Source organism: Salmo trutta, chromosome 16, assembly GCF_901001165.1.
Source record: "Salmo trutta chromosome 16, fSalTru1.1, whole genome shotgun sequence".
NCBI classification, from domain to species: domain Eukaryota; kingdom Metazoa; phylum Chordata; class Actinopteri; order Salmoniformes; family Salmonidae; genus Salmo; species Salmo trutta.
The window spans coordinates 34,446,330-34,460,453 of NC_042972.1; the positions used below are offsets into that span (position 1 = coordinate 34,446,330).

The following is a 14,124-nucleotide window of genomic DNA, read 5'->3' on the forward strand; positions in this document are numbered from 1 at the left end:
TTCCCATGACTTGCTGTATGCCAGTCTGTGTTTCTTCTAAAAGCAGTGTGTTTCATTGTATATCTGAAGCATTGCATCAATCTCTCTTCAGTACTGTTTAAGTGGTGTGTTTGTGTTACTGCTGTCTTGTTGTAATGCTGAGAACTTTATGAGTGCGCTGTGATTAGCCCAGCTGTCTAGAGGGAATACAAGCAATGGCTACACTTAAACTTCTTCTTTGAGGAAGCAGTCTTTACTTCTATAGATTACCTTTATATGACCCCCCCCCCCATCCAGCCGTGACCAGGAATAGTGGGCTCACACGTAACCGCAAACAAACACAGTTACACACTCAGTGCTAGACAAAAGTACTATTCCTAGTCCACATTTAAATGTATCAAAACTCCACAACTTTCAAGTGATTCTACTGATGTAGAACTCAGGTCAAATAGAGTAATTGGCAATAAGGTTGCTGAGGCAGCTTTTACCCTATTTGATAGAATTCCTCAATGGTTATCAAAAATGATTATTTTCACTGAGCAGTGTAGTGTAGGGAATAAAAGAGAGAGGGAGAGAGAAAGAGCAAAAGAGAGCGATTGTGTGCTTGCGTGGATGCCTGTGTGTGTGTGTGTGTGTGTGTGTGTGTGTGTGTGTGTGTGTGTGTGTGTGACTTTGTCTGTGTGCATGCGTGCATGTGTGTGTGTCTGTGTGTAGGTGTGTGTGTTTGTATGTGTGTATGTGTGTGTGTGTGTGTGTGTGTACCTGTATGTATCCATCCTTGGGGCTTAGTGGGTTCCTCCTGAGCTAAATGCATTATGTGAGTGTCTGGGTTATTGAAATGGAAAGAGATGACCTGGGAAGAACTTTTGGCCGGAGCCAACTGAACTTGGCCCCAGCTAAGAAGACAAAGAGACCCACCAGCTCTCCTCTCCTCACCCCTCCCCATCCCCACCTCCCCCTGAGATAGAAACAGTGAAGTAATTAAGATCTTGGACGTCTCACCCGTGTCAACCGCTCATCCTCTCATCTTTATCTGCTAAATTGAAATTGTCCTTGAACTCATGAAGCCCTGAATTAATTAGCCTCTCTCATTATCCCACCTTCCCATCAACATATTCTTTCCCACTCTCATCTTTAATGGGAAACTAACATTTTCGCTCCAGTAATACTCCTGTTAGAGAGGAAATGTTCACATAATGAATCAGGCACACCTGATGCGGTTCCTTGGCACATTTGTGAGACGTGAGAGCTGCTGATTTGAATAGATTATGATCCGTATGGTATATGAGATGGCATTTCAATGTGTTGTGACAGTAGGATAAAAGGTTAAAGTGATTGACTGGCTGCTGTCAGCTCTACTGAGGGATCCAAGGAGTGTTTCTTTGTTTGCCTGGGTGACATGGAGATGATATGACTCTATCGCCCCGACAACACATATAAACGGCCACAGAGATATGTGGCTGTGTGTGAGTGAGAGAGAGAGTGAGAGAGTGAGAGAGTGAGAGAGTGAGAGAGAGAGAGAGAGCAAGAGAGCAAGAGAGCAAGAGAGCAAGAGAGCAAGAGAGGAATTCATTGGGCTGTACATTGCACAACTGTTTCCTGCCTGCCAACCCAGACAATCTCCAATCAGGATTCATCAGATGTGGAATTCACAGACAACATACACATGCTCACACTCAAACTCACGCATCGCACACACACACACACACACACACACACACACACACACACACACACACACACACACACACAATAGTGGTAGCAGAAACTGTCAGGTCACTAAAGTAGTATTTTATTACACCACATCAGACATATACAATATTACCTCTTAGCCTAAAGTGGTATTACTCACCAACTGCTGCTTGTGTTTTATTAAAGATGAACGAGGCCACAGATATACATATACAGTTGAAGTCGGAAGTTTACATACACCTTAACCAAATACATTTAAACCCAGCTTTTCACAATTCCTGACATTTAATTTTAGTAAAGATTCCCTGTCTTAGGTCAGTTAGGATCACCACTTTATTTTAAGAATGTGAAATGTCAGAATAATAGTAGAGAGAATTTTATTTATTATTATATTATTTCAGCTTTTATTTATTTAATCACATTCCCAGTTGGTCAGAAGTTTGCATACACTCAATTACTATTTGGCAGCATTGACTTTCAATTGTTTAATTTGGGTCAAACGTTTCGGGTAGCCTTCCACAAGCTTCCCATAATAAGTTGGGTGAATTTTGACCCATTCCTCATGACAGAGCTGGTGTAACTGAGTCAGGTTTGTAGGCCTCCTTGCTCGCACACACTTTTTCAGTTCTGGCCACAAATGTTCTATAGGATTGAGGCAACTCAGGGCTTTGTGATGGCAACTCCAATACCTTGACTTTGCTGTCCTTAAGTCATTTTGCCACAACTTTGGAAGTATTAATGGGGTCATTGTCCATTTGGAAGACCCATTTGCGACCAAGCTTTAACTTTCTGACTGATGTCTTGAGATGTTGCTTCAATATATATATATGCCATCTATTTTGTGAAGTGCACCAGACCCTCCCGCAGCAAAGCACCCTCACAACATGATGCTGGCACCCCGTGCTTCACGGTTGGGATGGTGTTCTTCGGCATGCAAGCCTCCACCTTTTTCCTCCAAACATAACGATGGTCATTATGACCAAACAGTTCTATTTTTGTTTCATCAGACCAGAGGACATTTCTCCAAAAAGTACGATCTTGTCCCCATGTGCAGTTGCAAACAGTAGTCTGGCTTTATGGCAGTTTTGGAGCAGTGGTTTCTTCTTTGCTGAGCTGCCTTTCAGGTTATGTCGATATAGGACTCGTTTTACTGTGGATATAGATACTTTTGTACCTGTTTCCTCCAGCATCTTCACAAGGTCCTTTGCCGTTGTTCTGGGATTGATTTGCACTTTTTGCACCAAAGTACGTTCATCTCTAGGAGACAGAACGCATCTCCTTCCTGAGCGGTATGACTTCTGCGTGGTCCCATGGTGTTTATACTTGCGTACTATTGTTTGTACAGATGACTGTGGTACCTTATTTTTTTAGATTTTCTCACGATGTCAAGCAAAGAGGCACTGAGTTTGAAGGTAGGCCTTGAAATACATCCACAGGTACACCTCCAATTGACTCAAATGATGTTAATTAGCCTATCGGAAGCTTCTAAAGCCTTGACATAATTTTATGGAATTTTCCAAGCTGTTTAAAGACACAGTCAACTTAGCGTATGTAAACTTCTGACCCACTGGAATTGTGATACAGTGAATTATAAGTGAAATAATCTGTCTGTAAACAATTGTTGGAAAAGTTACTTGTGTCATGCACAAAGTAGATGTCCTAACCGACTTGACAAAATTATAGTTTGTTAACAAGAAATTTGTGGAGTGGTTGAAAAACGAGTTTTAATGACTCCAACCTAAGTGTATGTGAACTTTTGACTTCAACTGTATAACCAGACAGAACCACAGAGGATCTTTTGTAGGAATTATTACACATCTGATTCATAATCATAAATGTCTCTGATTCATCCTTCCTCTTTCCCTGTCTTGGAATGTATTCTTTCATGCCTTTGTTGTATTTGTCATAATCATAACATGTCATAACAGCTGACATAACTTTTCATATTTTGTTATAATATGGTCATGACACTGTCATGACACATATTTTGACCTGTTGTGACATATATTGCATTATTTTATGGCTGGTTATGACACCTACATAAGACATTAAAAACCCACAAAACCTACCACACAAGGCAAACCATTCCATTACACCATAGCCTACGTGTCAACAGTATGTTTATGTTTTGTTTTTAATTCGCCATATTAAATTATCATTGCTTTTGCGCATACATTGATGTCAGACATGCACCTACCCCAATGCTCTGTTGCTGATAACTGGGATGAGTGCAGGAGCAGATTTCAGGAGCAGGACAAGACACCCTCTTTGTGACTGATGACTGACATAAGGGCATGTACGTGACAGGCCTATCTGGCTGTTATGATTATGATGGTCATAATCCTTCTTAAGTGTCATAAAGTGGATTTTCTTAGTCCAAGTAAAGTGACACAGGATGGTCATAAAACATGACTGTAAATAATTAATTACAACAACAACACAGGAATTATAAACGAAAGGAAAGTTCTTGACAGGGAAAAAACTAATTTGAATAAATGTGGGTTTTGAAACTCTTATGTAGGTGTCCTAACCAGCCATAAAATAACACAGTATATGCCACAAGAGTTGTACATTTATGGGTCATGACAGTGTTATGTCAGCTGTTATGACATATTATGACATGTTTATGACCCTGTCACAACGTGTTTTGACACTGGGTGTCAAGTAAAGTGTTACCGTTTTATTCAATTTCCAAGTCATTTAACACTTCCATTCAAGTGAAAGAATCCCTTTAAGTACAAAGAGCTGGGCTTGTGGTGTCTAAGTGGCTGAGAAAAAGAGATGAGGGGTAACCAAGGCAATACAAAGCCCTGATGAGATCTAATACATCCTCTACCTAACAGACCACCAGTACTGGTAGAGATACATAGTATGCACCAAGAAGAATGGGAGACAGAGAGAGACAGAGAGAGACAGAGAGAGACAGAGAGAGACAGAGAGAGACAGAGAGCATAACAGATTGTCAGAAGGACAATGAGCACCTACATACACTGTCAGAAAGCGAGTGAATATGATGCATAAGTATCACACAACAATTCCAGGCTGTCTATAACACCCCTCTCCCCTCATACCGGATGAGGCAGGAGTACACTGCAAAAGAATCCTGTTGTTTTTAACATAATTTATTGGCAGCCAGTTAGTTACCTGTAAGTTACTGTAAAATTGGTATATATAGTATGTTACCATGAATTCCATATAAACAATTTCCAAAGACAATTTACAGTAATGTACTGTTAAAATAACGTTTCTTTGGAATTTACGATAACATACTGTACCTTTGTTTAAAGTAGCTTGCAGGTAACTGGCTGCCAGTAAGTTATCATAAAAACAACATGAGATTGTTGACAGCGTAGAGTCAGATTTAGTACCCATGTCACCCAAAGACCAACCCTAACACAATCCTGCTCAGTCCCATCAAAGCTCCCACAGCATGCAGAAACTCATCCATTCCATAATAGAGGAAAGAAACCACAGAGAAAAATACTCTCTGCTCTTAGAGAGATTTCATTTCAGATTAGTATATGGCATGGAAGAACCCTTTGAGTCAGTTTGAACAGAGAAAGAGAAAAAGAGTAGGATAGATAGACAGAGAGACAGACATACTGATAGAGAGAGAAAGTGAGAGAAGAGGGAGGTAGCAAGAAAGAAAGAAAGTGGTAAACTGATTGGGACTAGGGCATGCTGTGCTGTGGAATTTGCAGTGATGGTATCTATATGAAGTAAAAGTCCTGCATATTAATATTGGTGGAAATATTTTGCAGATTTTATTATGAAATTTGATCATTTGTTTTGTTACGGTCCGTATGTAGCTTGTTTTTGTTTTGTTTTTTCGCAGGTCAAGGATTGACTGAATAATTGCATTTACCTGGAGCAAAATGCAGATAGCACTACCGGGTGATTAAAAAAGTCAAAGTCAAATAGATCAATAATATAATAATACTTTAAGCAAAAATGTTCACCTTTAAATTACAATCTGTAGAAACTATGAGAACAGAAAGGGTCAGAACTTTTGTGAAACATCACAGCACAGTTGAAAAATATATGGGAAATAGTAATCCAATGTGGATGGTGTTAAGAGATAGATGGGAGGGGTTGTATGGAGCTGAAGGGTGGGATTAATAACAAAATAACTAATGTAAAATATACTGTGTCCGTAAAATGTATATAGGTTCAGCACTTTTGTGAAACAGCACAGTTCAAAATATATGGCAAACAGAAATTAAACTGGATGGACATCAGAAATAGATGGGAGGAGTTGAGGGTAGATGAAGGATAGGAGTAAAAATAAATAAAAGATAACTATTGTAAAATAGGTTTTTCCTTTAAAATGTACACTGCCGTTCAAAAGTTTGGGGTCACTTAGAAATGTCCTTGTTTTTGAAAGAAAAACACATTTTTTCCCATTAAAATAACATCAAATCGATCATAAATACAGTGCAGACATTGTTAATGTTGTAAATGACTATTGTAGCTGGAAACGGCTGATTTTTTATGGAATATCTACAAAGGCGTACAGAGGCCCATTATCAGCAACCATCACTCCTGTGTTCCAATGGCACGTTATGTTAGCTAATCCAAGTTTATAATTTTAAAAGGATAATTGATCATTAGAAAATCCTTTTGCAATTATGTGAGCACAGCTGAAAACTGTTGTCCTGATTAAAGAAGCAATAAAACTGGCTATCTTTAGACTAGTTCAGTATCTGGAGCATCAGCATTTGTGGGTTCGAATACAGGCTCAAAATGGCCAGAAACAAAGAACTTTCTTCTGAAACTCGCCAGTCTATTCTTGCTCTGAGAAATGAAGGCTATTCCATGCAAGAAATTGGCAAAAAAACTGAAGATCTCGTACAACAAGGTGTACTACTCCCTTCACAGAACAGCGCAAACTGGCTCTAACCAGAATAGAAAGAGGAGTTGGAGGACCCGGTGCACAACTGAGCAGGAGGACAAGTACATTGGATTGTCTAGTTTGAGAAACAGCCGCCTCACAAGTCCTCAACTGGCAGCTTCATTAAATAGTACCCGCAAAACACCAGTCTCAACGTCAACAATGAGGAGGCGACTCTGGGATGCTGGCCTTCTAGGCAGAGTTGCAAAGAAAAGCCATATCTCAGACTGGCCAATAAAAAGAAAAGATTAAGATGGGCAAAATAACACACACTGGACAGAGGAACTCTGCCTATAAGGCCAGCATCCCGGAGTCGCCTCTTCACTGTTGACGTTGAGACTGGTGTTTTGCTATACTGGGCATTTGGAAAATATTAGACGCCTTGACTTTTTTCACATTTTCTTACGTTACAGCCTTATTCTAAAATGTATTAAATTGTTTCCCCCCCTCAATCTACACACAATACCCCATAATGACAAAGCAAAAAATGATTTTTAGAAATGTTTGCTTTTTGCAGACCCTTCACTCAGTACTTTGTTTTAGCACCTCAAGTCTTCTTGGGTATGACGCTACAAGCTTGGCACACCTATATTTGGGTAGTTTCTCCCATTTTTCTCTGCAGATCCTCTCAAGCTCTGTCAGGTTCGATGGGGAGCGTTGCTGCACAGCTATTTTCAGGTCTCTCCAGAGATGTTAGATCAGGTTTAAGTCCGGGATCTGGCTGGGCCACTGAAAGACAGTCAGAGACTTGTCCCAAAGCCACTCCTGGGTTGTCTTGGCTGTGTGCTTAGGGTCCTTGTCCTGTTGGAAGGTGAACCGTTGCCCCAGTCTGAGGTCCTGAGCAGGTTTTCATCAAGGATATACTTTGCTCCGTTCATCTTTACCTCGATCCTGACTAGTCTCCCAGTCCGTGCTGCTGAAAATATCCCCACAGCATGATGCTGCCACCACCATGCTTCACCGGTGGGATGGTGCCAGTTTTCCTTCAGACGTGACGCTTGGCATTCAGACCAAAGAGTTCATTCTTGGTTTCATCAGACCAGAGAATCTTGTTTCTCATGGTCTGAGAGTCCTTTAGGTGCCTTCTGGCTAACTCCAAGCGGGCTGTCTTGTGCCTTTTACTGAGGAGTGGCTTCCGTCTGGCCACTCTACCATAAAGGCCTGATTGGTGGAGTACTGCAGTGATGGTTGTCCTTCTGAAAGGCTCTCCCATTTCCACAGAGGAACTCTAGAGCTTTGTCAGAGTGACCATTGGGTTCTTGGTCACCTCCCTGACCAAGGCCCTTCTCCCCCAATTGCTCAGTTTGGCCGGGCGGCCAGCTCTAGGAAGAGTCAATTTAAGAGTGATGGAGACCACTGTGTTCTTGAGGACTTTTGTGAGAGAAAAATTACATAAGATTTTTTTTTACATTTAACAATTATATACTTAACAACATTTCTGTTCAACTAATGCTGTGTTTTTATGGTCTACACCCTAATATGGTTTTACTTGAGATGGCTTGAGCTGACAATTGATTCATGACTTGGTGATAAAAACCTACAGCTGGCATTCCATAGACAAGATGTGGTGGGTGTAACCAAGAGCCTGGAGGAATAGAACAAAACCCTTATTGTGTATAATCATTCTTGCATCTGGGAAACAGCACCAGGTGCAGATTGTTTTTATTTATTGTTTAAATGTAACCTTTATTTAAGTAGGCAAGTCAGTTAAGAACAAATTCTTATTAACAATGACGGCCTAGCAGGGAACATTGGGTTACCTGCCTTGTTCAGTGGCAGAACGGAAGATTTTACCTTGTCAGCTCAGGGATTCAATCCAGCAACTTTTCGGTTACTGGCCCAACGCTCTAACCACTAGGCTACCTGATGACCACAGGATGAACCCAGGATGTCTTGTGGTGCCCCCCAATAAGCAATGGGAGGGGTTGTACCAACCATGACTAAGCATTTTTAGTGTCAGCTATCTAAGAACTCTGCATTGTCTGTAAAGGTTAAGCTCTCGGCAACACACTCAAGAGTGTGGGGTCGACAGCTTCATTATTGCAATAATTAATCGATATTGAATAAAGATGATTGTTTAACTTACATCTAGATGTTCCGCTAGCGGAACACCGCTCCAATATCCAATGATAGGGCGTGGTGCGAATTACAAATACCTCAAAAATGCAAAAACGTCAATTTTTCAAACATATGACTATTTTACACCATTTTAAAGACAAGACTCTCCTTTATCTAACCACATTGTCCGATTTCAAAAATACTTTACAACGAAAGAAAAACATTAGATTATGTCAGGAGAGTACCCAGCCAGAAATAATCACACCCATTTTTCAAGCTAGCACATAATGTCACAAAAACCAAAACCACAGCTAAATGCAGCACTAACCTTTGATGATCTTCATCAGATGACACTCCTAGGACATTATGTTATACAATACATGCATGTTTTGTTCAATCAAATTCATATTTATATAAAAAAACAGCTTTTTACATTAGCATGTGACGTTCAGAACTAGCATACCAACCGAAACTTACGGTGAATTTACTAAATTACTCACTCATAAACGTTCACAAAAAACATAACAATTATTTTAAGAATTACAGATACAGAACTCCTTTATGCAATCGCGGTGTCCGATGTTAAAATAGCTTTTCGGTGAAAACACATTTTGCAATATTCTGAGTAGATATCCCGGCCATCATGGCTAGCTATTTTGACACCCACCAAGATTGGCACTCACCAAACTCAGATTTACTATAAGAAAAATTGGATTACCTTTGCTGTTCTTCGTCAGAATGCACTCCCAGGACTTCTAGTTTACACCCAATGTTGTTTTGGTTCCAAATAATCCATAGTTATATCCAAATAGCGGCGTTTTGTTCTTGCGTTCAAGACACTATGCGAAGGGTGATGCGCCGGCGCGTATCGTGACAAAAAATGTCAAAATATTCCATTACCGTACTTCGAAGCATGTCAAACGCTGTTTAAAATCAATTTGTATGCGATTTTTCTCGTAAAATAGCGATAATATTTCGACCGGGAGACGTCGTTTTCATTCAAAGACTGAACATGTAAAATGGACTCTTCACTTGCACTCGCGCGCCCGTTTCATTGTTCTCAGATCGACCACTATCCAAATGCGCTACTGTTTTTCAGCCAGGGACTGCAGAGTCATCATTCCCCGTTCTGGCGCCTTCTGAGAGCTTATGGGAGCCTTAGAAAATGTCACGTTACAGCAGAGATCCTCTATTTTCCATAAAGAGGCTATAGAAGGCCAAGAAATGGTCAGAGAGGGCACTTCCTGTATGCAATCTTCTCAGGTTTTGGCCTGCCATATGAGTTCTGTTATACTCACAGACACCATTCAAATCGTTTTAGAAACTTCAGGGTGTTTTCTATCCTAATCAAACAATTATATGCATATTCTAGTTTCTGGGCAGGAGTAATAACCAGATTAAATCGGGTACGTTTTTTATCCGGCTGTGAAAATACTGCACCCTATCCTAAACAGGTTAAAGAAATGGACGCTCACTTGATTAGAATATTCCACGACACCTTCAATGCTGCAGATATTTTTTAGTACCCTTCCCCAGATCTGTGCCGCGACACAATCCTATCTTTGAGCTCTACGGACAATTCCTTCAACCTCATGGCTAGGTTTTACCTATGACAAGCCCTGTCAACTGTGGGACCTTATATAGACAGGTGTGTGCCTTTCCAAATCATGTCCAATCAATTGAATTTACCACATGTGGACTCCAATCAAGTTGTAGAAACATCTCAAGGATGATAAATGGAAACAGGATGCACCTCAGCTATATTTTGAGTCTCATAGCAAAGGATCTGAATACTTATGTAAATGTGATTTCAGTTTTTTCTAATTTATACATTTGCAAAAAATTATAAAAATCTGTTTGGTTCCTCTCCTTGTTCGGGCGGCGCTCGGCGGTCGACGGTCTTCTAGCCATCGCCGATCCACTTTTCATTTTCCATTGGTTTTGTCTATGTTTCCCACACACCTGGTTTTCATTTCCCAATTACTGGTCATGTATTTAGCCCTCTGTTTCCCCCATGTCTTTGTGTGTGATTGTTTATTGTTAGGGTTGGTACGTTTCTGGCTGGTTGGTTCCGGGTGCTGTGTTCACCCGTGTTGGATGGCAACCATTATTGTTCGCACATTGGTTTTGTTACTTTGTGCTATTTTCTCTAGTAAAGTGCGTTGTTCACTCATCTCTGCTCTCCTGCGCCTGACTTCATGCACCAGCTACATCCACCGCCTGACAGTGATTATGGGGTGTTGTGTGTAGATTAATGAGGAAAACAAACAATTTCATCCGTTTAGAATAAGACTGTAAAGTAACAAAATGTGGAAAAAGTCAAGGGGTCTGAATACTTTCCGAGTGCAGTGTATATTTACAAAACAATTAATGGGGGATTGGAAAGGATGCAGACAATTACGTTGATGGAAGCCATATTAAAGCTGATCTACCCCCCCAAATTTTTATTTTTATTTTTTATAATAATGGTGGAAATATCACCCATTACCCAGTCACCATACAATCAGAATATGAACCCAGCAACTCTTGATAATCTGGATGCCCAACAGTGTGTCTGCGTTTGTGTGTCTATGTGGGTGAGTGTGGTGACAGCGATAACCTTTCAGGAATATGAGTGCTAATTGCACAGGTCTGGTATCAATGGGTTATAAGGTGTAATTGGTGTCTATTCTGAGATCCAATTTCAACCGTGTGTCTGTGTGTGTGTGCGTGCGTGCGCGTGCGTGTGTGTGTGTGTGTGTGCATGCACATTCTATAGATATGGATCAACTAATCTATGCCTTGAAGCTCTCATGGTCCAACCCTGTGTCTTGCTCTATGGAGTAAATATGGTTTATAAAACAGGCATGATGATTCAATAAAAACACAGTTTACGTTAGTACACAGGTATTAACCATATTCAGGAAGCTATGTTAAAGTTATACAAGCTTTTCGCTCATGTCTTCCCTTCATTTTGCCATGTCCTTTCTCTCTCAGGTCTCTATCCCTCTCACTCTCCATCTCTATCTCTCTCTGGAATCTAGCCTGTGCTGAGACTGTGTGTAAGAGCTGTTTTTCCGACAGGATCCATCTGTACTGTCCTATATATCACACAACGTTATGGGTGACAATCTGTATGTGTGTCTGACAGCGTGTGTGATGATGACAGGGGTTGTGGGTGGGTTTTTGACACTTGGTTTCATCATTATCTCATCCAAATCATGGTTTCTACTGTCTGCTTTATCACCCCGACCCCCCCCCCCTCCCTTCACACACAAAAACAAACACACACACACGCACGTTCCTGTCAGCAGTATCGATCACATCTCGGGGCTACTGGTGGATGAACCTGTCATGGCCAACAAGGGGCGGACTGCAGGATAATGAAAGTCTTTCTACTCTGTCTGATGGCTCCTGACATCTGTATGTGTGTGTGTGTGTGTGTGTGTGTGTGTGTGTGTGTGTGTGTGTGTGTGTGTGTGTGTGAGAGAGAGAGTTTTGCAGCTCTATGGGGCTCAAAGAGCTGCCCACGGGCGTCCTCAGTGCTGCCTGACTAAATTGGAAGGAAGGAGGCCCCCTGATGGGGAGACGTGATCCGTCATGTCATATAAACGAGCCGCAGACAGTGGGAAGAGCTAGGGGTGCTAATAAAGACCTCTTAATCTGTTATACACACACACACACCACACACAGGGCTAATTAGCAGTCTATTTCATGTCTCATCGGTCAGTCCAGATAAAATCTATTTCAACACCTCTCTCTTGTCAATAGATATTATGCCCAGTCTTTGCAATTTTCTTGATATCTCCATTCTGAGAATATCTATGGCTATCCTCTTTCCACAGGTATGTAGCCTATACTGAACATCAACCAATCCCTTCCTCTCTCTGCAGAAGTGTAAGACAGTGTTCACACTTTGCCTGTTCTATACATATTCTATATTATTTCCTGGACACAGTCAGCCATAAGCTTTGGAACATTCACAAGAAACCTAACTATCTTCTCCATCCCCTCTTCCTCTCTCTCTCCATACTCCCCCTTTCCTTCCCTTCATCTCTAGCTGATGCCCACACACACATCGGAATGAATTCTCGCTCTCGCTAGGCCTGTCCAGGATTTCACACTTGATGAGCAGCAGGAAGAAATTAACAAATGAAATGTGTTCTAGGAATGTTCTTGTAACATCAGATGAATATTTTATACAAACATTCTATAATAATTTTTTTGTGTTATGCGAATATTTGCCACGAACTAACAAATGTTCTGAGAACCTTCGCAGAAAATATTTTGGTTTGCTGGGCACTCTGTCTATATGTCTTTCACTCTCTTCATCAGAGGGTTTCTGAAGCAAAGTAAAGACATTATATAAAACTGGTGTTGCTGGGGTGGCACATTTCATACACTGCAAACTGTCAGAGTGGCAAAATGACCATAGTGTTGTCTGTATGTGAGACTGTGTGTGTGTGTGTGAGTGTGAGTGTATGTGTAGGGGCCTATCAGTCTGCTTCTCGTGACAGAAACTGTCATGACACCCGTTTATCACAGACCCCATAGAGGAGCGCCTTTCCTCCACAAGGGCACTGCTACCAGAGCTCAGCCACTCACCGCAACAAGATCTCACGGTTTCACCAATTTGACTTTAGATTATGACTTTTGTCCATGTTTCTCCAAATGTCAAATTTCGAAGTTCATCCAAACATCACATTTCTAGGTGTTTTGGACACCCTGGGTTGCTCTGCTGCTGTTGCCGGCACCTCGAGGCTGGTTAAATTTAGGCATTAATTAGTTATTACTTAACTTAAGGTTTGGGATAGGGTTAAAACAAAAACAACTCCACAGTGACATTTAGGCATTAATTCAGAATGGTTAAGGGTTAAGGTTTGGGATAGGGTAAAAAATAAAAGACTGGGATTGAACACTTGACCCTCGGAGCAGGCCCTCGCGGCTTAAGCCCATCTGCCACCCCCGTACACATGCCCTAGTAAAACCCAAGCCTACTTGACGGTAATGGCGCTCACTGTTGCCGCTAGTGGCTAGTTTTCAAGGCATCTCCCGACGTCCTGTGTACCTGGACAGATTCAGGATTTTGAAGTGGATCTAGACTGACCTGGCTGCTAACCACTACTGCCAACACACACCACGTGCGCACACACATACATTCCCATACTATACATTTTCTGCCTAGTCTTCTCTTTCTGTCCCTCCATCCTGGCAGTTTGCCTCTAATATTTATATGACTCTTTTCCACATACACACACTGTGAGAGGCCTCACAATAAACGTGTCACTACAGGGATGTGCACACCGTCACACATACACAGAAAATTCAAGGAATACCAAGAGAGGAATGCCAACCTAAATCCTCACATCGGTCAAATCTATCACTGCAAATGATCCAGTACATTTTGATTATACCTCCACTTTTTGTATTACCCAGACCTTTTCTAAAGTCTTGAGTGCAGATAAGTGTGGTAGAGAGGCCTCTGTTAACCATTGCTATGGTCCTGACTGAGAGCCTTCTAAAAC

At 41.3% G+C, this 14,124-nt stretch overlaps 1 protein-coding gene across 3 annotated transcripts in view; it reads right to left on the minus strand.

Annotated features, from left to right (window-relative positions):
- Positions 1 to 14,124, minus strand: part of LOC115150642 (ephrin type-A receptor 8-like) — a 180,111-nt gene that overhangs the window by 81,888 nt on the left and 84,099 nt on the right. The window lies entirely within an intron of this gene.